The sequence below is a fragment of the Choristoneura fumiferana genome, chromosome 29, assembly GCF_025370935.1.
Source record: "Choristoneura fumiferana chromosome 29, NRCan_CFum_1, whole genome shotgun sequence".
Taxonomy (NCBI): domain Eukaryota; kingdom Metazoa; phylum Arthropoda; class Insecta; order Lepidoptera; family Tortricidae; genus Choristoneura; species Choristoneura fumiferana.
The window spans coordinates 7,764,371-7,787,729 of record NC_133500.1 but is presented as its reverse complement, the minus strand read 5'-3'; the positions used below and the strand labels follow the sequence as shown (position 1 = coordinate 7,787,729).

Genomic DNA, 23,359 nt, shown 5'->3' with positions numbered 1-23,359 from the left:
ACCAACATGCTGTGATGTGTGGAATCACTTTAAATGCCCAAACATGGGTGATTATTCAAACCTATACTTAAAAACAGACGTTTTATTATTAACAGACGTGTTTGAAAATTTTAGAAATGTTTGTATTGAAACATATGGATTGGACCCCGCTCATTATTACACAGCACCTGGATTAAGTTGGGATGCTATGTTAATGTATACTAAAATTAATTAGAACTTCTAACGGATATTGACAAAGTTACTTTTATTGCGAATAATATAAGGGGTGGTATTTCTCAGTGCAGTAACAGACATGCAAAGCTAATAACATATTTATGTCTGAATATGATCGTACATTGCCATCATCTTTCCTAATGTATCTAGATGCGAATAATCTTTACGGTTGGGCAATGTCACAATATCTTCCCACTGGTAAGTTTGAGTGGGTGGATGTTAATACAAACTTTAATGTCCCGATGACGCTGAACATGGATACATTTTGGAAGTTGATTTAGAATATCCAAATAACTTACACGATTATCATTCCGATTTACCATTTTGCCCAGAAAATGTGTGCTTAGGTGATACTAAAGACAAAAAGCTGATTCCAAATCTATATAACAAAACGAATTATGTTATTCACTATAGAAACCTTAAACAATGCTTACAATCGGGGTTGCGTTTGCTTAAAATTCACAGAATTTTACAGTTTAAACAAAAGGCGTGGCTAAAACCTTACATAGATTTGAACACACATATGCGTTCTTTAGCCAGTTCAGACTTTGAAAAAGATTTCTTTAAACTAATGAACAATTCTGTATTTGGTAAGACTATGGAAAATGTAAATAAGAGAGTAAATGTTAAATTACTCAACCACTGGCAAAACCGCGGAAAAACTCAAGGCGTTCAGTCGTTAATAGCAAGACCTGAATTTCATAGTTTATCCATATTTTCTGAAAACTTGGTTGCAGTACAGTTGAAAAAAACAAAAGTTTTATACAACAAACCTATTTACTTAGGATTTTGTGTACTCGATTTGTCGAAAACTTTAATGTATGATTTTCACTACGGATTCATGAAAACCAAATATCAAGACAATCTCAAATTACTCTACACAGATACGGACAGCTTGGTATATCAAATATATACGGATAACTTTTACCTTGATATGAGATCAAGTTTAGAATCTTACTTTGATACCTCTGATTATCCTCCTGACAATAAATACGGATTACCGTTAGTAAATAAAAAGCGTTTGGGTTTTTTTAAAGATGAAAATAATGGTAAAATTTTCAAAGAGTTTGTTGGACTTCGATCGAAAATGTATGCGATGGATGTGCAAAATGACATAATAGCGAAAGCTAAAGGAGTTAATAAATGTGTTACAAAAAAATTAAACATCACCGACTATAAAGAATGTTTATTCAAAAAAACAAATTTGATGTGTGAAATGTTTCGCTTTAGATCTATAAAACATGTAATATTTACGCAAAAAATAAATAAAATATCTTTATCGTACTGCGATACGAAACGTTACTTATTAGAAAATTCCACTGACACGCTGGCTTGGGGTCACTATAGAATAAGGAACATTCAGTCTTAGTATTATTTTCTGTACTTTTTATGTGTATATATATATGCCTTAATTACTGATTAATTAAATGTACGTTTATGGAAAGATAAGTTTTTTGTAATATTTGTGTATGCACTAGTGGATAAGACAACAGATGTACTTATGTAATTTATGTGTGTGTGTGTGTGTGTGTGTGTTTTTAATTTACTTGGTTATGTCAGCTTTCACAGTTAAGATAATTGTAATTGTATATTCTGTTTTGAAAAAATGACTTTCTGCCAAGTTTCTTGCGACGCATTCTTCTTGGCAATGATGGTCTTTCCGAATGCGTTGGTAGTATAAAAAAAAATACATGTAAAAGAGCCCGTTGCGGTCTACTTAAAGAATAAACGTTTTGATTTTTATTTTTTTATTTTATTTTAATTTACGTTTAATTTTTTTATTCAATAAAATATATAAACTTGTCAATGCTTTCACATCTACCATTTGTGAACTTGAACTTTTGAATTCAGCACGTCTTTCTAGCATAACAAAATATATAATGATTCACTTTTGTCACCCTTTCACGGCCATTGTAGCCGGTCCAAGTGGATGTGGAAAATCAAAATTTGTCACAGACTTTTTAAATAATTGCAAAGTATTATGCGATGTAAATTTTTCAGAAGTAATATGGTGTTATGATGAAATGCAGCCTTTGTACAACCTAGAAAATGTAAATTATAGTCAAGGAATACCTGATATCAGCATGTTTGATGGCAAGCAACCTAAACTTCTTATAATCGACGATTTGATGAGAGAGGCGGATGGACGGATCGTTGACATTTTCACGAAAGGTAGCCACCATAGAAACTTAAGTGTGTTTTACATCACACAAAATATATTTCATCAAGGAAAAGGTCAACGTGACATCTCGCTAAACACAAGTTACATTATATATTTTAAAAATCCTAGAGATAAAACTCAAATACGCCACTTGTCCCGACAAGTTTACCCGGAAAATTCGAAATTCGTAGATGAAGCCTACAAAGATTCCACTAAAGATGCCCATGGTTACCTCATGATTGATCTTAAACAAAATACAGATGACTTATGTCGTTTTAAAACTAAAATATTTCCCTTTGATAAATATTGCACGGTATATATACCTAAAAAAGGGTTTAAATATAACAAGAATCAACAGGTTTTGGTCAGTTCCAAATGATTCACTCACGTGTAAGCACACATAAACATTTACTAGAAGCGCTACAAGTACTCAAACCAAAATATCGCACGGCTTTGCTTAAAGCTTGTGACGATGATGAAATCAATATTATATGTGAGTGTATTTATAACGTTTTGAAAGGAAAAGTTCCGTTGGAGAAAAAAGATCGATCAAAATTAAATAAACATAAAAACATATTAAGAAAATTAGTTTCAAAGGGAAAACATAAACTTAGAAAAACCATCATCATTCAAAAAGGTGGTGCATTTCTGCCTGTTATATTAGGTGCGGTTTTAAGTGTTCTAATAAATTCTTTAACATAATCAAGATGGAGAATACGAAAAAAATGCTATTAGTGGAACAAGATTTCATTGAAAGACTCAAACACAGCGAGAATCTATCTGAAAACTCATCATCACGTCTAGATGGCGAGATGCAAAAAATACTTAAAAGTAAAATGGACGATCGCGAAAAATGGACATTATATTCCCAAGCACTACAACGATTTTTACATTTTACTGAAGCAGATCGAAAACCTTTGACAATACCAATAGTTATGGATGGAGTTGATCACTTCAACACTGATAATAAAGATTTATATTCGAAGCAAGTAAAAAAGGAGGAAAATGTAAATAATGACTCAGTTGCAAATTCAACTTTATCGGAACAAAATGTCGCTTCCACGCCACCACCTGACACATCAAATCAACATTATCCTTTGGAGTTTACCCCATCTCATATCATAGAGGGAGTACCGAACTCTTATAAAAAAAAAACGCAAATTTTAATGCAGAATATTGGAAATAATAAAAAAAAATTTGGTGGAAACCTGGAGGGGAAGTTGTTTTAAACAACCGCACTATCCCAGATACCAATATTGTTGATCTGGTGAACGACGCGATAAGACCTCTAAAGCGCACAAAACCAAAAGGTTGGGAAGAATTTGCCTTAGTTTTAAAAGAAATAAGTGTACCTATATCTTGTATAGGTAACCCTACTAACTCAGAATTTATAAAGAAAGTTAATATCGAGAGAGAAATCAACGAAACTCGTACACCACCTTCATCTATAAATACAAGAGATTCATCATTTAAAGTGAAAAACACATCGACGCCTATTTCTGGCAGAACACGACGTAAAGTGTCAAAGAAAAAATTAGATTGGGAAAAATGGACTCCCTATTAGATATTGATAGGATTTACTATGATGTGTCGAATCCAGCCGGATACAGCAGCATTGATAAGTTAGCGAAGGTAATGAAAGGTAAAATGAATAAAAAGGAAGTAAAAAATGGTTGCAATCTCAGGAAACATATACACTACATAAACCTGTTTATAGACGGTTTACTAGAAATAGATACATCCTATCTAACTATAATGAACTCTGGCAAGCTGATTTAAGTGATATGCGTACTTATACTCAATATAATGATGGGTACAAATATATTCTTTGTGTTATTGACGTGTTTAGTAAGTATGCTTTTGCCAGACCTATGAAAAAGAAGGACTCAGACACAGTAAAAAAATGTTTTGAAGATATATTTACTGAAGCTAGAGCGACTCCGCGTCACATTCAGTCTGATAAAGGTACTGAGTTTGTTTCTAGAGAGGTAAGAAAGTATTTTGAAAGTAAAAACATAAACTACTATACGACAAATAATCCTGACATAAAGGCAAGCATTGTAGAACGATTTCAAAGAACATTAAAAATGAAAATGTGGCGCTATTTTACCCATAAAAATACTTATAAATACATCAATATTTTACAAGACCTCCTTTATTCATACAATCACAGTTACCATTCAAGTATTAAAATGTGTCCAGTAGATGTTAATTTTAATAATATTATGACTGTTTGGACTAATCTATACGATAGACCAAGAAATAGACTAAAAACAATTACCAATACTAGTTTAAAAGTTGGTGATCATGTAAGAATAACGAAATACAAACACATATTTCAGAAAGGTTATGAGTCCAATTGGAGTGACGAAATCTTCGTTATAGAATCAATCATTGACAGGTCACCTTACCTTGTCTATACCTTAAAGGACTTACAGAATGAACCAATCACTGGCACTTTTTATTCTAAAGAGTTACAGAAAGTTATTTATAACCCCACCATCACGTATAAAATAGATAAAATAATACGTTCAAGACGAGTTGGTAACAGAAAGGAGTTGTTTGTGAAGTGGAAAGGTTATCCGAATAAATTTAATAGTTGGATATCTGCGTCGAGTTTAGAAGAAATATGAGTGATGATAGCTTTTATTTAACTTTGCTAAGCAACAGTTCAGTACTATATTACCCCGAAAATACAACAGCCAACTTTCTAACAAAACTACCAAAGACAGTAAAATTAGATGGGGAATGGGTAGTAGGATTAGTGGAGTTCCATTACCCATGTTCTATGTACAACGTTCAAGAACATGAAAACGTAGTGTATGTAAAAAAGAAAGCAACATTAGCAAACGAAAAAAAGCCTGTTCCCGTTGAATATAAATCATATATTCCCGCTACGACATACGATGATATTGATCACTTTTTGTCCGCTTTTAATGAAAACTCATTATTGAAGAACAAAGTGAAGTTTAGTTATGACGGAATATCGAAAGTTATTAAGGTCACTTCTTTACATAAAGACATCATTTCTGTACGTGCAACACCAATACTAAACCTTCAGCTAGGTTTTAAACCGAATACGAACCTTATTCAAACTCAACTTGGAAAGTATCCTGCTAATTTATATTTGGGACTACCATCGCAATTGTTTATATATTCAGATATCGTTCAACCTCAAGTGGTAGGGGATGTCATGACATCGTTAGTAAGAATAATACCACTTGATCCAACAAAATACATTTATGGAGCATATAAAATGCATAGCTTTTCTCCTGCACATTACATACCTGTTTTGCGTAGAGAGTTTGATACTATTGAAATTGATATAAGAACGCATACGGGGGGAAAAGTTCCATTCCAGTTTGGAACTTCGTGCGTGAAGCTACATTTTCAACGAATAAAATGAGTCATAGACGAGGAAATATTCTCTGTCCATACCAACATTATTATTCTCATCAAGCTGGTTCGGGAGTAGGAATTGTGTACAAAGGTGTTCCTCACCAGCGAGGACATGGTATAGGTAGTTTTTTGGGAGGGCTTTTTAGATCTGTATTTCCTCTATTATCTAGTGGTTTTAAAACGGTTGGCAAAGAAGCATTAAATGCAGGTGTTGGTCTATTGTCTGACATGGTGAATTCGAACCCTATGAATGAATCCATTAAGTCTCGTTTTAGAAATGCAAGCGCTAATTTAAAAAGAAAAGCTGATGAAAAAATCGATTCTTTAATGTCAGGGTCTGGGTATAAAATGAGGCGAGAAAGACGAAAGCGCACCATTGCACCAAAAGCATTGCGAGGGAAAGGAAGAAAAAAGAATAAAAATAAAATAAATAATAGCGATATTTTTTCTAACTAAACCATGTCATTTTTACATAATCAGTCGTGTGAATGCGCTAAGTCAGAGTTAGATTTGTTTGCTCTTCCATCAACGCAAACAAGTATAGAAAATGGCCAGTGGATACATTATAAACCTATTTCTTCTTTAACTGATGACGGTCCTATTGAATTTCAAGTTCCAGGATCGGGTGATGATTACATTGACCTATCTCACACTTTACTCCATGTCAAAGTCAAAGTATTGAATCAAGATGGTACTAACTTGAAATCAGCTGAAACTCATGTTGCACCGGTGAATAATTGGTTACATTCACTTTTTAACCAATTGGATGTATATTTAAACCAAAAACTGGTATCACCACCTAATAATACATATGCGTACCGTGCATATATGGAAACTCTACTAAATTATGGACCGGCAGCAAAAGAGTCTCATCTTACATGTGGACTATGGTACGAAGACACTGCGAGTCATATGGATGCAACTGATACAAATAACAAAGGCTGGGTTAAAAGAGAAGGATTTATTAAAGATAGTAAGGAAGTTGAAATGATGGGCCACTTACACGGTGATATTTTTAATCAAGAAAAGTTTTTATTAAATGGCGTTGAAATCCGCGTCAAATTAGTACGATCAAAAGAGTCGTTTAATCTCATGTGCAGTCAAGATAAGAAACTTAAAGTTCGAATTACGGATGCTAGTTTAATAATCAGGAGAACGAAAATTAATCCGAGTGTTTTACTTGCACATCAAAAGGTTTTAGATTCAACGACAGCAAAATATCCCATCACAAGAGCGGAAGTCAAAGTACTTACAATACCATCAGGGGTACAAGGCAAAACGCTTGATAATATATTTCTCGGTCAAGTTCCAAAAAGATGTATCGTGGGTTTTGTTGATAACACCGCATTTAATGGTAATTTAAAGCATAATCCTTTTAACTTCCACCACCACAATATGAACTTATTCAGTTTGTATGTTGACGGTCATCAAATTCCTTCGAAAACATTACAACCATCTTTCAGTAATGGTTTAATGGTATCTACATATCACACGTTGTTTTCCGGAACTGGTATTCATTTTCTTAATGAAGGAAACTCAATAACTAGAGATGCTTATGGAAATGGATATTGTTTGCTGTGTTTTGATTTAACACCTGATTTATCGGCGAGTTCTACTTCACACTGGAATCTTGTTAGACATGGCAGTGTGAGGTTAGAAGTTCGATTTGAAAGTGCTTTAACTACAACTGTTAATTGTATCGTTTATGCAGAGTTCGATAATATCATTGAAATAAATAAACACCGTGATGTAAGCGTAGATTATAATAGTTAAATGGAATATATATAAACATAGGTTTATAAAACGTTATGTCACTAGTTCCTGGACCTCAGTAAAGAATTCATCAGTAAATAGAATAATGGATACTGAAGAATTGCAATTATGTATGAAAAAAATTTCTCCCACGATTCAATCAAACGTTTTCCCAGCTAACAGGATTCCTATTTTTGTAAATCTTCCGGTTTATATCATAAGCAATTTGGATCCTGACTCAAAACCTGGCTCTCACTGGATAGCAATTCATATTGATATTAATGGTAATGGTGAATACTTTGATTCATTTGGTAGAAAGCCTTCAGGTTATCATAAGCTGTTTTTAAAAAGAAATGCAAAGAAATGGTTTTATAATCATGTGTCGATTCAAAATAATTTTACTTCGGTTTGTGGTGAATACTGTTTAGTTTATATATATTTTAAGTTTAAAGGTAAAACGATGTTTGACTTTTTAAGTTTATTTTTTGAAAATACCTTATGTAATGATTTTATTGTAAGAAATATGTTCAGATCAATTTTTTCGAAATAAATTAAAATTTCAGCAAAATATGTCTTTTTTTTTCATAATGCATATTAAACACACTTACACATAGGATAAAATAATTAAAAATGCAAGAGACCAATCAAAACAATTTATTGAAATATAAATTAAAAAAAAAAACTTAGTTTTAATACTATACTTGCACATCACACATGTTAAGACATAAACAAATTTATTCGATTTTTTTTTTTTTTTACTTCCACCGTCTTTTTCCCAGTCATAATTTATGACAAAGTACAGGTTCATATGCATCTTCACACATAGGCACCGTCTCGATATTGTCAATAGCTATGTCCTCTTCATCTTTCCACTCTATCAACAGAGGGTTACCGGTATAAGTTAAATATTGCGGCTGCGAAGCTAGTGAATATCCATTTGATTGATGACAAATTACAGGTTCATAAGCATCTTCACGCATATGCATCACCTCTATATTGACAATTTCTATGTCCTCTTCATTTTGCCACTCTATCAAAAGAGGGTTACCGGAACAAGATAAATATTGCGGCTGCGAAGCTGGTGAATATCCATTTGATTGATGACAAATTACAGGTTCATATGCATCTTCACGCATAGGCATCACCTCTATATTATTGTCATTTTCTATGTCCTCTTCATCTTGCCACTCTATCAAAAGAGGATTACCGGAACAAGTTAAATACTGCGGCTGCGAAGCTGGTGAATATCCATTTGATTGATGACAAATTACAGGTTCATATGCATCTTCACGCATAGGCACCATCTCTATATTGTCAATTTCTATGTCCTCTTCATCTTCCCACAGAGGGTTACCGGAACAGGTTAAATATTGCGGCTGCGAAGCTGGTGAATATCCATTTGATTTTTGGAGCTGCATCTCGATGTCTTTACAGCGTTGATAAAGTTCTTCATCGTAATGTGAATTTTGTAGATCCATATTGTAGGTCGACTTTAACGGCTGTGGTTAGTGATGGAGTATGGTTCGTTTTGCTTTACTTATATAGGCCAAAAATCATTTGGCTTGAGGTGGGGATGGTTTGATGTGGGTGGAGTTGAAATTAAGTTATGGTATCTTTTAGACAGTTGGTAAAATGTAACAAAAGAATCAATAATGCACGTTTAGGAGCGTTATAAAAAAACAAAAGGTTATACTAAGACAACCGAATAACAACATAAAATGAACTTATTTCTCACTGTCTATTACAAAGTTAACACAATCACTTTTAGCCGCTAAATGCTTAGTAATATTGTAAATTACATCTTTTGTTTTTTCGACATGGTCATCATTGTCGGAGTGGGCGTAGTACTTGATACGTACTTCGGCATGTTTCCACTGTTCTGAGGAGGGAACGTTCTTAATTTTCGCCCAATCATATAGTTCTATTTTAATCAGGTGCGATGCGTAAGCTCCGTCGTCTTGATTGGATTTAATAAAAGCAATTCCCTCATCGGTGGCTTGGCTCACGCTTGAAGAATATTTGATCATTTTTTTTTTCTTGCGCTTTTCGAAGAAGCCATGTATGCTGTTACTAGGCCTCTTGTTCGAAATTGTTTTTTTTATTTTTAATGGAAGGACGCCTTCTTCGTCATCGCTCGGTACAATATGGGTTTCCGGATAATAATAGTGTTTAAAGGTGTTTTCTTCAGAAAGCTATAACAATAGAAAAAATATTTTAAACAGTGCTTCAAAGTTGAGTTACGCAGTACTTAAACACAAAAATGGTTGAAGATTATACCTATTACAATCAATAAAAAAAAATTTAGACAAGTAAGTACAAATACAACACTAAAAACTACATACTTACATCCATTATTACAGCAACAAAACACTGACACTACGAATTTCAAACACTGAATATAATTACACTGCGGATCACTTGGGTGGGGGATCTGATTTGATGAATTATCTGAGACGATATGAAGTGAATTGGTCCTGACCTGCTTTTATACCCAGTCTGATCCGACAAGTTTAAACCAGTGCTTGGAGATGACTTGGGCACCCTTTGTCCATATAGAATTTCTACAGGTTGAAACGTGTTTTTAAAAAAGCTGTCAGCCTACTGGAACGAAGTAAATAAATAACAAAGACGTTGGATCGTTTGATACAAGGAAAGCCAAAAATCATTTACTTCGTATATAACAAGTATATAACTCAAAGCATGGAGTATGTACTTGAAAGGTAATACGAGTAGTTAAAGATTTTTTGTTGATGAATTATATGTGTGAGACTGTCTAGTCTTGTTTTTATACACATTCCGATTTTACAAGTTTAAACCTGTATTTGGAGATGTCTTGTATACCTTTTATACATAAATAGGTGCAAGTTCAAACCTGTGCTTTAAAGAAACTGTAAGCTTATTGCACAAGTTTAAACGCTGATGAAAGGGACGAAGTAAGTAATTAAATAACAAAAGGCGGCAGATAGTTTGATATAAGGGTAATTTTAAATAACTTACTGTTTATGTAACACAAAGCATAGAGTACCTACCTACGCAGGTAAGATAACGATTTGTTACAAATGACATTACAAAACGTAACATTTTACAAACTTCTTATCTTCAATTAAAACCGTTCACTGTTCAGTATATAACTGTTATAGAACAAAAAGGTAGGTTAGGTTAGGTTCATCATCATCATCATCATCATCTCAGTCTATATAGGTCCCACTGCTGGTCACAGGCCTCCTCCCAAAGGTTAGGTTAGCCTTATTAATTCATAAAGTTATGAATTCAGCGAAGAAATATTGTGGGTCCAAACAAAGAACTTACGATAATAAGCACAACAAATTTTGGACTATACTGTGTTTAAATAGCGTGGGAAACCGATTAAGGTAACAAAATCAGGCAGCTGGCTTATAGAATTTATGACAGAGTCAAGAACAGGTAGCAAACCAACAATCTATTGTTCGCGTTTTAACGTAGCATCGGAATGCACGCCAAGATGTTAATCATCATCATAGTTAGATTTATTGCAATTGTTAAAGTTACGAATTCAGCAGGGAATAAGCGTAACATTTACAAACTTCTTGTTTTCAATTAAAACCTTTCTCTATTCGGTATATATTATAAAGTAAAAAGGTAGGTTTAGGTTAGGTTAGATTTATTGCAATCGTTGAAGTTACGAATTCAGATAAACAATAACCCTCCTTCTTCGCAGTCGGTAAAAAAAGCTATTGATTAATTATAAAATCGAATCAGGTCAGAATCAAAATACATTATCTCCCTTTGTTGCGCATTGCACAGGTCGGTTAATAAAGCCTGTATAAATTGCATCAACTCCGTAGCGTCCGAGCGCAGGTAGCATTTTTTTCTTTTGCAGGTGGCAATCGATCAAAAAGGGATCAAGCTTTTTATGTGTTGGCGCCGCGACGTTGCTCTTGTGTTAGAAATACAGTAAATATATATAGGAAGGAGTGGGTGGAGCTTTCTGAAACCTCGTCCAATGGCTCCAAGTGGGGTGTTGCGGTTTTTTTGATACCAAACTTTTTTTTTTTTTTTTTTTTTTTTTTAGTTTTCCACGCCCCCAAGTTCGCCATTTTGACCGGTTCAAAAAAAAGTGATGGGGAACCGGCGAATCCCTACTACTGATAAACGCCGTGAAATTAATATCCCATTTCGTCCGTAATACCCGCTAATGAACGGTTTGGCTCAAGCAGATGTAAAAACGGTATAAAAATTGGATCTATACTTGAAAGGTTTAGGTTATTAAATAAATGTAAATAAAACAACGTCAAATCAACAACAACGTAAAACGTAAAATAACGTAAAACGTAAACGTAAAATATTGAAATCCCCCATTAAACTATGTAAACGTTTACATTTATGTATTGATATACACTAGTCTAGTTTGTATTACAATGATAGATAAGTAAAATGTTTAAAATCCTTGAATATGCCAAAACTAGCAGCTGACGTTTGTTTACATTAAGTTAATTCCATAAACCTTTAATTTAAGTACTTTTCATGATATTGTAGTGAAGATTGCCTATTACAAGCTTTATAAATAAAATTACTAGCGGTTGCTCGCAATCTTATCTGTGAATAATGTTTATCCCTACCCCACGGGAACTACCTCTATGTAATTTTCCAGGATAAAACTATTCTCGACACTACGCTACGCCAACACGTTTCGAACTTAACTAAGAGTTCATCATCATAGTAGATATTTCGGTTTGTGTGATCTGTGTGTGTGTTTGGACACAAATTTGTTGCATAAACCCAGCGCTATCGTACAGTTAATCCTACTTATAAATGTGAAAGTTTGTGAAGATGTTTGGACTTTTAGATGTTTGTTACTCAATCACGTCTAAACCGCTGAACCGATTTGGATGAAATTTGGCATACAGATAGTTCGAGTCCCCAAGAAAGACAAAGGATAGTTTTTATCCCGGAAAATTGCATAGTTGCCCCGGGATAGCGATAAACAAATACTACGCGGACGGCTAGTACATACAGTTTACAAATATGTGTAGGATTCATAAGCTCATGGTAAGTTATGCAAAATGTAGTAGTTTTATTAATGGGCCCAATCAGAAAGCGACACATAATGACAAAGCAAGTAACAGCAACAGGGCAGAAAGCGATTCATTTTCGTTAGCCTAATTAAAACGGATCGTCTCCCACAGGTAAATGAGTTCCTGAGACATTTAGCGAAATTACCTTTGAACCGGCCAAGTACGCCATTATGATTGTTGAATTAAAATAATAACAACGTTTTCACCGTTTCAATTTATACTTATAACAGTTACTTATAACCTAACTGACAAAAAGTTGGATAACCCCATTGTCACTTCAAAGTTCAATATCTCAAAAACGGCTGAACCGCTTTTGATGAAACCTGTTTTATATATATACGACTGGAAGGCAAACGAGCAAGTGGGTATCCTGATGGTAAGAGATCACCACCGCCCATAAACATCTGCAACACCAGGGGTATTGCAGACGCGTTGCCAACCTAGAGGCCTAAGATGGGATACCTCACGTGCCAGTAATTTCACTGGCTGTCTTACTCTCCACGCCGAAACACAACAATGCAAGCACTGCTGCTTCACGGCAGGATTAGCGAGCAAGATGATAGCAATCCGGGCAGACCTTGCACAAGGTCCTACCACCTGCAGCCATTGCTAGAAACCCTGATTTCAAATTAAAAAAACCACATTCAAATCGGTCCACCCGTAAGAGCTATGGTGCCACAGACAGACATACATAGCGGTTAAACTTGTAACACCTCTCTTTTTGCGTCGGAGATTGATAAATAAATATCTAAACATACCAATAGGTGGTCTAGGTACGGTCGGTTCCCTAACTTATGCATCCACTTTTTCATAATAGTTGTATAGAAAAGTGGATACTTTATGCACCTACTACTAAATTTTAGTGGCTAAATGAACGTTGAACTGTACTTTCGTTGAAACACGACCATTTATCTTGTTATAGAATTATTTATTCCGGACGCAAAAAGTTCTATTAAACTCAGATCGTATGCCAGTCACGGATTACCCATTTCTCATGCGCTGTACAGTCAACAGCAAAATTAGCTTGTGTTTTCACAATATAGGATCGGTTAACGGTGTCGGACGCCGATAAAAGACAGCGTGTATAACAAAACCTGGGATATAAAAGTAATAAAACAAAAACACTAAAAAATCAACTAACGTTTATAAGACAGGAATAGTCGTAAATTGTACGGTTTAATTTTTAGGGTTCCGTACCCAACGGAACTCCGCTGACTCCGCTGTCTGTCTGTCACAGGGCTCTATCTCTTGAGTCGTAATAGTTAGACACTTGACATTTTCACAGATTATGTATAACTGTGGCCGCTATAACAACAAATACTAAAAACAGAATAAAATAAATACTGAAGGGGGCTCCAACCCTCACAACCAACGTGATTGTTTTGCCGTTTTTTGCCTGATAACTTTAACATTTTTTGTTGTATAATCATTTTATAAATAAATAATCAAATTAAAATAATAAATATTTAAGGTAGCCCAAGGGAGCCCTCCCTTACAACAATTTTTGATTTTTTTCCGTTTTTCTAGTGTCTAATGTTGTATGATAGATAATGGTACGAAACCCTTCGTGCACGAGTCCGACTCACACTTGGCTGGTTTTTTAGAATCGTGTCTAACGAGAGTTTAAGTAATAGTAGCTGTTCAAATTAACGGACAAATTGTCGTTCCCTGGTTTTACTTCGGTTATATATTTTCATTTTACATTCATCATCCCAGCCTATATACGTCCCACTGCTGGGCACAGGCCTCCTCTCAGAACAAGAGGGCTTGGGCCATAGTTCCCACGCGGGCCCAGTGCGGATTGGGAACTTCACACGCACCATTAAATTGCTTTGCAGGTTTGTGCAGGTTCCCCCCCGATGTTTTCCTTCACCGCAAAGCTCGTGGTAAATATCAAATGTAATTCCGCACATAGTATCATAGTATCGGTCATAGTATGATACGGTGTAATGGGGAGAGTCTTTAAAGCGACTACATGACTGAAGTATCTAAGTAATACCGTTTCAAGTCAAGGGGTTACTTTATAGCAACAGGCGATGTCATAAAGTCGAGTGAAGTGCTTGTAGGTTGAGCCTTCACACATAACAGGGGGAGGGGGTGTATTAAGCAGGGGTTAGAATGAAGCCTGCGAATGAGGATAGAAACCCATGAATGAACTCTAGTTAAAATTAGTGTGGGGAATGATTATAAAGAACAAGGATAAATTTGTGAGCAAAAATTTTATCAAAAATATCTGAACACGACTCTATTGTAACGGCGTAGAAGCGCGTTCTGATATTTTTGATCAAGTTTTTGCTCAAATTCGACTGGACATCTCATTGTTTTGTTAACTGTTATTTCCATATGTTTTATGTAGGTACAAGAGAGAGTTATACAATACAAAACAATACAATTTATATGAAAACCTCTATTTTCATTTCAAAGTTCAATATCTCAAAAACGGCTGAACTGATTGTAATTAAACTTTCCATCTGTATTAAACTATTTAGCTTTAGATTAAAAAACCGGATCAAAATCAATTTATCCGTTTGGGAGGTATGACGTCACATACATAGCAGTCAAATATATAACATCCCTCTTTTTGCGTCGGATGTTAAAAATAGCCCTCCAAGGTCGGGCATCAATTGGTTCAATGACCTCTTGTCCATTTTCATTGAGATAGTCGTATAAGATATTTATGCACCTAATATTGGTCTAATATTGGTGGTGGTGCTAGTGGCTGTACGGCCTTCCATCCCAGCCTATATACGTCCCACTGCTGGGCACAGGCCTCCTCTCAGAACAAGAGGGCTTGGGTCATAGTTCCCACGCGGGCCCACACGCACCATTGAAATGCTTCGCAGGATTGTGCAGGTTTCCTCACGATGTTTTCCTTCACCGCAAAGCTCGTGGTAAATATCAAAATGTAATTCCGCACACGAACTTCGAAAAACTCAGAGGTGCGAGCCGGGGTTTGAACCCACGACCCTCTGCTTGAGAGGCGATAGGTCAAACCACTAGGCCACCACGGCTACGGCCGGGTACGGCCTTAAAAGCAAAGAATTCATTTTATGCCAAATAGCCATCAGTTTCATGCCAACCAAAGCGGCCTCTCCATTTTGGCAGCCCTAGCACGGCCGACTTCGCACCGGGTCAAGGCTTCACTTGCAAGTTACGACTTCCATTATTTTAATAATGCACACCCTATTTCTTACCTAACTCATTGGGCGGACACTTCATGATAGGCATGGGTCGTTACGTGATTTGAGCGAAACGAAACGAAACTGGTGACAAGAATCACGTCACTGGTTACTAAAACCAGTGATTTTAGTAACCAGTTTCTTTCATTTTACGTACGCGGTGCGGTGACGCGTTCTGGGACTGTCACTGTAACCGAGTATTTAAAATAATTAGTACCTAATAAGCTATTGAGATGACGTTATTTATCACAAGCGTGATTTTTGGCTGTAGTCATATCAATTACTTCATGATGGCTAATTTAAACTTTAAGTTCTGTAACTGTAACTGATACTTTATAATATTTATTTATTAATATAGTAGGATTCTTCCATCAACCTAATTTATGCCTTACTGCAATACAAATAATATTTAAATTCGTTTAAGGCGCCAACCAAACTTGCAGCGTTAAGGGTAAGCTGCTATAATTTTAACTCCATTCCTTACCATCCGTTCCGTTCGTGACGTCTATGACGTTGAAACGAAACTCGCATCACCACAAAAGAAGCTCGTTACAAAAATCACCACTTTGTCGCTTGACGTGAAACCAGTGATTCGGTGACTCGTCACTTCACTGGTTACTGTAACCGGTGACGTTAAATAATGTCCACCTCTACTTCATGATAAATATACGCTAGTGTTGCCACAGACCAATCTAAAATCGCTGACGCACCGTTTTATCATCAAGAGCATTCATCATTTCGGCCTATAGGTGCTTATTGCAGGTGGTAGGACCTTGTGTAAGGTCCACCCGGATTGCTACCACCATCTTGCTCGCTTATCCTGCCGTGAAGCAGCAGTGCTTGCACTGTTGTTTCGGCGTGGAGAGTAAGACAGCCGGTGAAATTATTTTACCCCTGGTGTTGCAGATGTTTATGGGCGATGGTGATCTCTACCATTAGGAGACCAACTTGCTCGTTTGCCATCCAGTCGAATAAAAAAAAACTTATATGTTCCACTGCAAGGCACACGCTTCTTCTCAGAATTACAAAGCTTATGCTGTAGTTCCCACTCGGGCCCTGTGCGTATTGGGAACTTCGGACACACCATTGAATTCATGGGAACTGCAGATCAAACCCTCTCGATCGGAGCCTGTATAGTCGACCAAGAAATTGGTTTACACCCCTAAGGATTAACGTCAAAGCGTATTTTCACTCACAAATCATGTGACATTCAGCCTTAATGTTTTATTTCTGAAGTAGGAACTGTCATTATAATTGATAAAGCACTTTCTTGGTCGACTATACTTACGTACGTATCATCATCATCCCAGCCTATATACGTCCCACTGCAGGGCACAGGCCTCCCCTCAGAATGAGAGGGTTTGGGCCATAGTTCCCACGCGGGCCCAGTGCGGATTGGGAACTTCACACACACCATTGAATTGCTTCGCAGGTTTGTGCAGGTTTCCTCACGATGTTTTCCTTCACCGCAAAGCTCGTGGTAAATTTCAAATGTAACTCCGCACATGAATTTCGAAAAACTGAGAGGTGCGAGCCGGGGTTTAAACCCACGACCCTCTGCTTGAGAGGCGATGGGTCAAACCACTAGGCCACCACGGCTTACCACGACGTACGTATACAAAGTATTATTTTTAACCCCGAACGCAAAAAAGGAATGTAATAAGTACCTAACGGCTAGTTGCGTATTAAATGAAACACCCAAGAGTCGAGCACAGTCACTCGTATTTTTTAACCCCCTACGCAAAAAGAGGAGTGTTATAAGTTTGACCGCTATGTGTGTCTGTGGAACCGTAGCTCAAACGGGTGGACCGGTTTGAATGCGGTTTTTTTGTATTTGATATCAGGTTTTCTAGCAATGGTTCTTAGACATGTGTCATCAAAATCGGTTCAACCGTTTTTGAGATATTGAACTTTGAAGTGACAAAGTCGGGGTTTTCCAACTTTTTGTTGATCGAACCCGGGACCTCAAGCTTCGTAGTCAGGTTGTATAACCACTGGACTGTCCACTGAAGTGGTCGTAAAACGCAACATACATTGAGCTACAACTGCAATTCATATGTGTTTGTGAATTATGTAGATTCGGCACCAAATCCCAGTTTGCGCTGCGTCCATTCATTATTCACCCCATGGCTACGCTACGTTCTGGCAACCCATAGGTACGTCGTAAACATAGCTGTGTAGGCCGGCTATAAATCTTCCAAACTGTACAGACTACTGGCATAGAAAATGATATTAAAAGTAAAGGTACGTTATATGTTATTATATATGTTATTACAAGCTTTTAAAATAGATTCACCTGTCCCGCTGTCTGTCTGTCTGTCTGTAATCAAATCTTGCAAGTTAAATTCAACCAAATTACAAAGGAATTACAAAGAAAAAAAATCCATCCACTATACTGTTATTATATTATTATTATAGTAGCAATAACGTAACGTAAATTTCAGCTAATAAACCAACAGACGGACAGACATTGTAGCTTGTACGGAACTCCAAAATATAATTAATTTGCCGCGCCGCCGATCGCGCACAGTCGTGTCTAGTGCCTAGGTCACCAGGGAGTAGAGGCATGAGTCGAACCTAGAAACGTCGATCCAGATAAACCTATCAAAGGTCGTTACTCATCGCATATGAACCTCAGTGCTGTACTACACATAGCATATATCAGCTTTTAGTAGACCTATATTTTTAGGGTTCGGTAATCAATGACAAAACGGAACCCTTATAGTTTCGTTCTGTCCATCCGTCATATTGGCAATAAGTTATTTGTGGAACAGTTTACGATATGCGTCTAGATAAAATATATTTTTACGGTATAACCAAAATAACCTCAAATATTTTTCGTGGATTTATCCGAGCGAATAAACTATTCGTCATTTAAAAGTGGTCGAATGATTTATTTGCGGATAAGTTATTCGCGAATAAAAAAACCGTGGGATCAAATAATATTCGAAAAAAACACAAAAATAATACAAAAAGAAAACAACAAAACAAAAGAGTACAAAGGCGAACTTATCCCTAAAAGGGATCTTTTCAAGCTAACCTAAACAGGAAAGAAAAACTTAAAGATAGGCGAACAGTAATTTATGCACAGTGAGAAGAAAGGAATAGGTATATAAAATATAAATAAAAACACTTAATATAACAATTAGTATCATATATATATAGTCTTAAATATACTTGTTTTCACGAGCAATGTTCCAGGAAACAACTAGTGATGACATCCTTACAAGTGCCCGTCAATCTAGAAGGGTTCTCGCTGATATTTTCTCGCTGGAATTTTATGACCTCGCGGAAAATAAGGAAAGCGATGAGTTCGGAAAACTGGGTGTAAATCAACTGAGGATCCTTCTGGAGTTGTACTCAGCCTGTCATGTGTAAAATATAGGTATGTATGTATGTGCTAATATACCTAAGACTATTTGCCTACAAATCCTTCTCATATTTAAATGCAAATATTTGTGTATGAACGAGGACTCCGGAGTATGTTGGGCCAATTGTCAGAATGTCCAGGTGTCAAAATGTCCAGAACGCAATGTTCAATTCTTAAAATGCCCAGCTGTCATTAGGTATATTATATCCAGTTGCCAAAACAAGAAATTGATAAAAAGTCTAATTGTCATAATGTCCAGTTATCAAAACAGCCAATTGCTAAAACGTCTAGTAGCCATAATGTCCATTTACTAAAGCACCCATTTGCTAAAACGTTTAGTTGCTATAGAGTTCGGTAACGACTTAACGTATTTGAACAGAATTTCGTACATGTACATAAATATACATTTGAAATTTACCATACGCTTTACGGTGAAAGCATCGTATGAAAACTTGTACAAACCTGTGAAGTAATTCAATGGTGTGTACAAATTCTCAATCCGCAATGGGCTCGCTTGTGAACTACGGCCCAAGCCCTCTCATTCTGTGAGGAGGTCTGTACCCTGCAGTGGGAAGTATAGGCCGAGATGTTTAAAATTAATTAATTTACGTTACATGTTAATTTTTGGGTCACCGACTTACTATGTGTACCACAACTCGATCGATTTAGCTATTTTAGACAAACAGATACATAAGGAAACCCTAAAACTACCGAGTGTATCTCCTCTATCCACAAAAGTACCTCAAACCGTGTACAAAGACAGGCGTTAAAGTAACTAAAACAGGTTGGGTCCCGCGGGGCCAACAAAATTAAGCGCTACTGCGGTTTTTAGCTCTAAACACGACAAAGTTCTGTTTCCTTAGCAATAAACTTTATTCTTTTAACACAAGGTCTAAGTTGGAGTACACAAAGAACGTCTCAAAGAACCTTGTGGTACTGAGGAATCTGTGTTGAGTGACTGAATGTATTGTCTTACATTTGGATGCCTGCCAAGGTGGATCACGCTTGCCATCACGTCTCGACTGTTTTGTCTCATTCACACTTGGTAGTTACTCGTAAAAAGGGACATCGAAAAGGTAGAAATGAGTAATAGCTGTGAGAGATGATAAATATGTAATGCTATAGAATTGTTGTGACAAAAATGATTTCGACTGACATACATTTCATTTTGAGCTTCATGGAAGGCAAGATTATCAGAAAATATAGGAGACATTTTTTTGGCAATTAAAAATAAACCGGCAATATATGAAGCGCTTCAAAGTTCGACGATAGGGGTCCGTGACGTCTTTTTTACCTGAAAGCGAGTTTCCTTGCGGTGGTTGCTAGCTGTTTTATCCAAATTGATCAGCTGTTTTGAGATAGGTATTGAACTTTAAAAACTTTTATAAGGTGGTCATGAAATTATGATTTTTAACAATGACTGTGTGTTTTTTTTTTCATGCATAATTATAGCTAAAAGGTTAATTAGCAGGCAGTTTTTGTCTGAACTGAGCTGTTTGTCGAAGGTAACAGAAATCAAGTAAAACACGGTGTATATTCGCAAATTTTGCTATTTTCGCTTCTGTTACACAAAACGGCCTCGTCACAATACAACAGCGAGAGTTTCCTGCGAGATCAGTTATTCTGTTGTGTTTATCCCAGATTTACGAATTTCGTAAATGCCTGTCAGCTGATTTGAATAAATATTGCCTTTGACTTCGGGTCAACTTCGGGTACTAAATAGTCAAATAGAGCTGTCAAAATGTCAACGGAGGATCCGAAAGTTGAGACGGGAGACGATATTTTTAGTTAAATATCAAAATAAGTAAGGCCGCAACCACACCGCTGCTTAAAAAACGGTGACGGTACGGAATCGCAGTGAAGCATCGTATGCGCACCGTTTTTATTGCATGCTCTCCACACCACTGCTTGAAAAAAATGCGCAAATATACGTGCCGTAAACGTCAGGACTTTATCGCATGCTCTTCCACAAAAGTTTTGACGTTTACGGCACGTCACTGCGATTCCGTACCGTCTACGTATTTTGAGTAGCGGTATACAGTACCCTTAGTGTAAGTTTTCGCTTACAAAATACGTCTCGATCGCGTTCGCGTTAAAATCTCAATTTGTATGGAAACACGAACATCGCAAACGTTCCGCTAGAGGCGCTGTTCGTGTTTGCATACAAATTGATCGAGACGTATTTTGTAATCGAAAACTTACACTAAGGGCACTGTACCCTTAGCGTAAGTTTTCGCTTACGAAATACGTCTCGATCGCGTTCGCGTTAAAATCTCAATTTGTATGGAAACACGAACAGCGCCACTAGCGGAACGTTAGCGATGTTCGTGTTTCCATACAAATTGAGATTTTAACGCGAACGCGATCGAGACGTATTTTATAACCGAAAACTTACAATAAGGGTAAAGGGCATGCGATAAAAACGGTGCGCATACTATGTGTCGCTGCGATTCCGTAACGTCACCGTTTTTTAAGCAGCGGTGTGACCGCTTCTTAATGCCTTTAAATTTCATTTACGTCATAGTTCAGAGGCTGTACCTAATTATCTAATGCGCCGGAAATAAAAACTGCAAATATACTTTTTGGCGATTTTATCGCTAACCCGTGAAAACTATGCAATTTTCCGGAATAAAAAATATCCTATGCCATAAAGCGTGAATAAGTAACAAACAGAGTTACTTTCATATGAGCGAAGCCGCGGGGAAAGGCCAATATAAAAAAAGGCTTTACAACCAAAGTACCTACAAGTCATAACAACATTTTAGTACCACCAAAGTATGGTCGACCAAGTAATTCTTTTACTAACCAACGGTTGTACGGTTGTAAACATCAAAGAACTAATGTAATTTGTTATATGTCGCGTATTCACACATATATGCAGACACTTCTCGAGGTCGACGACCCCACATTCGCTAAATTAGATCTGTCTGTCCCATTCCAGAAACATGAGCGCGACACTTCACTCGATGTTAGAAGCTTCTATGTTCCTTACGCAATCCGAATTACAATATCATCATCATTTCGGCCTTAACACGTCGCGTCCCACTGCTGGGCATAGACCTCTCAATGAGAGGGCTTGGGCCATAGTTCCCACGCGGGCCCAATACGGTCTGGGAACTTAGCACAGTTATACAGGTTTCCTCATGATGTTTCTAAATAATAAAGCTATGCTAATGCTAATGTAATGAACATGACTTATAAATGAATAAATAAATAAATAAATCAAAAAGCTTGTAATAATTTTATTGCAGGTGGTAGGACCTTGTGCAAGGTCCGCCCGGATTGCTACCACCATCTTGCTCGCTAATCCTGCCGTGAAGCAGCAGTGCTTGCACTGTTGTGTTTCGGCGTGGAGAGTAAGACAGCCGGTGAAATTACTGGCACGTGAGGTATCCCATCTTAGGCCTCTAGGTTGGCAACGCGTCTGCAATACCCCTGGTGTTGCAGATGTTTATGGGCGGTGGTGATCTTTTACCATCAGGAGACCCATTTGCTCGTTTGCCATCCAGTCAAATAAAATAAAAAATATATTAAATTAAGTACCTACGCCGAATACGAAAAACGAAAATACGAAAATCGAAATACGTCGTATGATAAAATGTGTATATTTACAATAAAAAAGAGCTCAGAAAGCAGTCACATGATCCATGAAAGCTTTTAATCCATTGCCATTAAATACTGAGCTTACTTCTCATATTGCAAGCTCTCAGCGACTAAACTCCCTAAGGTCTTGCATAGCGTAAATTACCTCTTCACCGCCACAAAACCAACGAAGTGACGTGCTCTGTACGCCACAGAAAAACCAGCCACAAATCACCTTTATTTTTTAACTAGCTTTTGCCCGCGGCTTCGCCCGCGTCAAATTCGGTTATGGCGCGCTGTTCCCGCGGGAACTGTGCATTTTTCCGGGATAAAAAGTAGCCTATGTCACTCTCTGGCCCATAAACTATGTCTATGCCAAAAATCACGTCAATCCGTCGCTCCGGTTCAACGTGAAAGATGGACAAACATACAAACTTACACACTTTCGCATTTATAATATTAGTATGGATTCCATTGCAGAAGGATTAATTTCGAGTTGAATCTTGGTCATGTATAGATGACCGTGGAGTATGAGGGATTTTATTGGCTGTTAACGATTGGGATGACACTGGCGGTGAAGAGGTTAATAATAACAACCAGTTGCGCATCTGTGGTCTAGACAGAAAAACTGTGCGGCGTGATGCGGTGC

General features: G+C 36.8%; 2 protein-coding genes and 1 long non-coding RNA gene across 3 annotated transcripts in view; all 3 read right to left on the bottom strand.

The window, feature by feature from the left end:
- The window catches only part of LOC141444384 (proton-coupled amino acid transporter-like protein pathetic), a 127,154-nt gene that overhangs the window by 6,647 nt on the left and 97,148 nt on the right, over positions 1-23,359 (bottom strand). The gene's annotated exons all lie outside the window — the stretch shown is intronic.
- The window catches only part of RyR (Ryanodine receptor), a 206,817-nt gene that overhangs the window by 160,620 nt on the left and 22,838 nt on the right, over positions 1-23,359 (bottom strand). The window lies entirely within an intron of this gene.
- On the bottom strand, positions 8,165-11,566 carry LOC141444182 (uncharacterized). Its single transcript, XR_012453139.1, has 2 exons — positions 9,872-11,566; positions 8,165-9,717 (listed from the first exon to the last, which is right to left on the bottom strand). It is a non-coding gene; the product is annotated as an uncharacterized lncRNA (long non-coding RNA).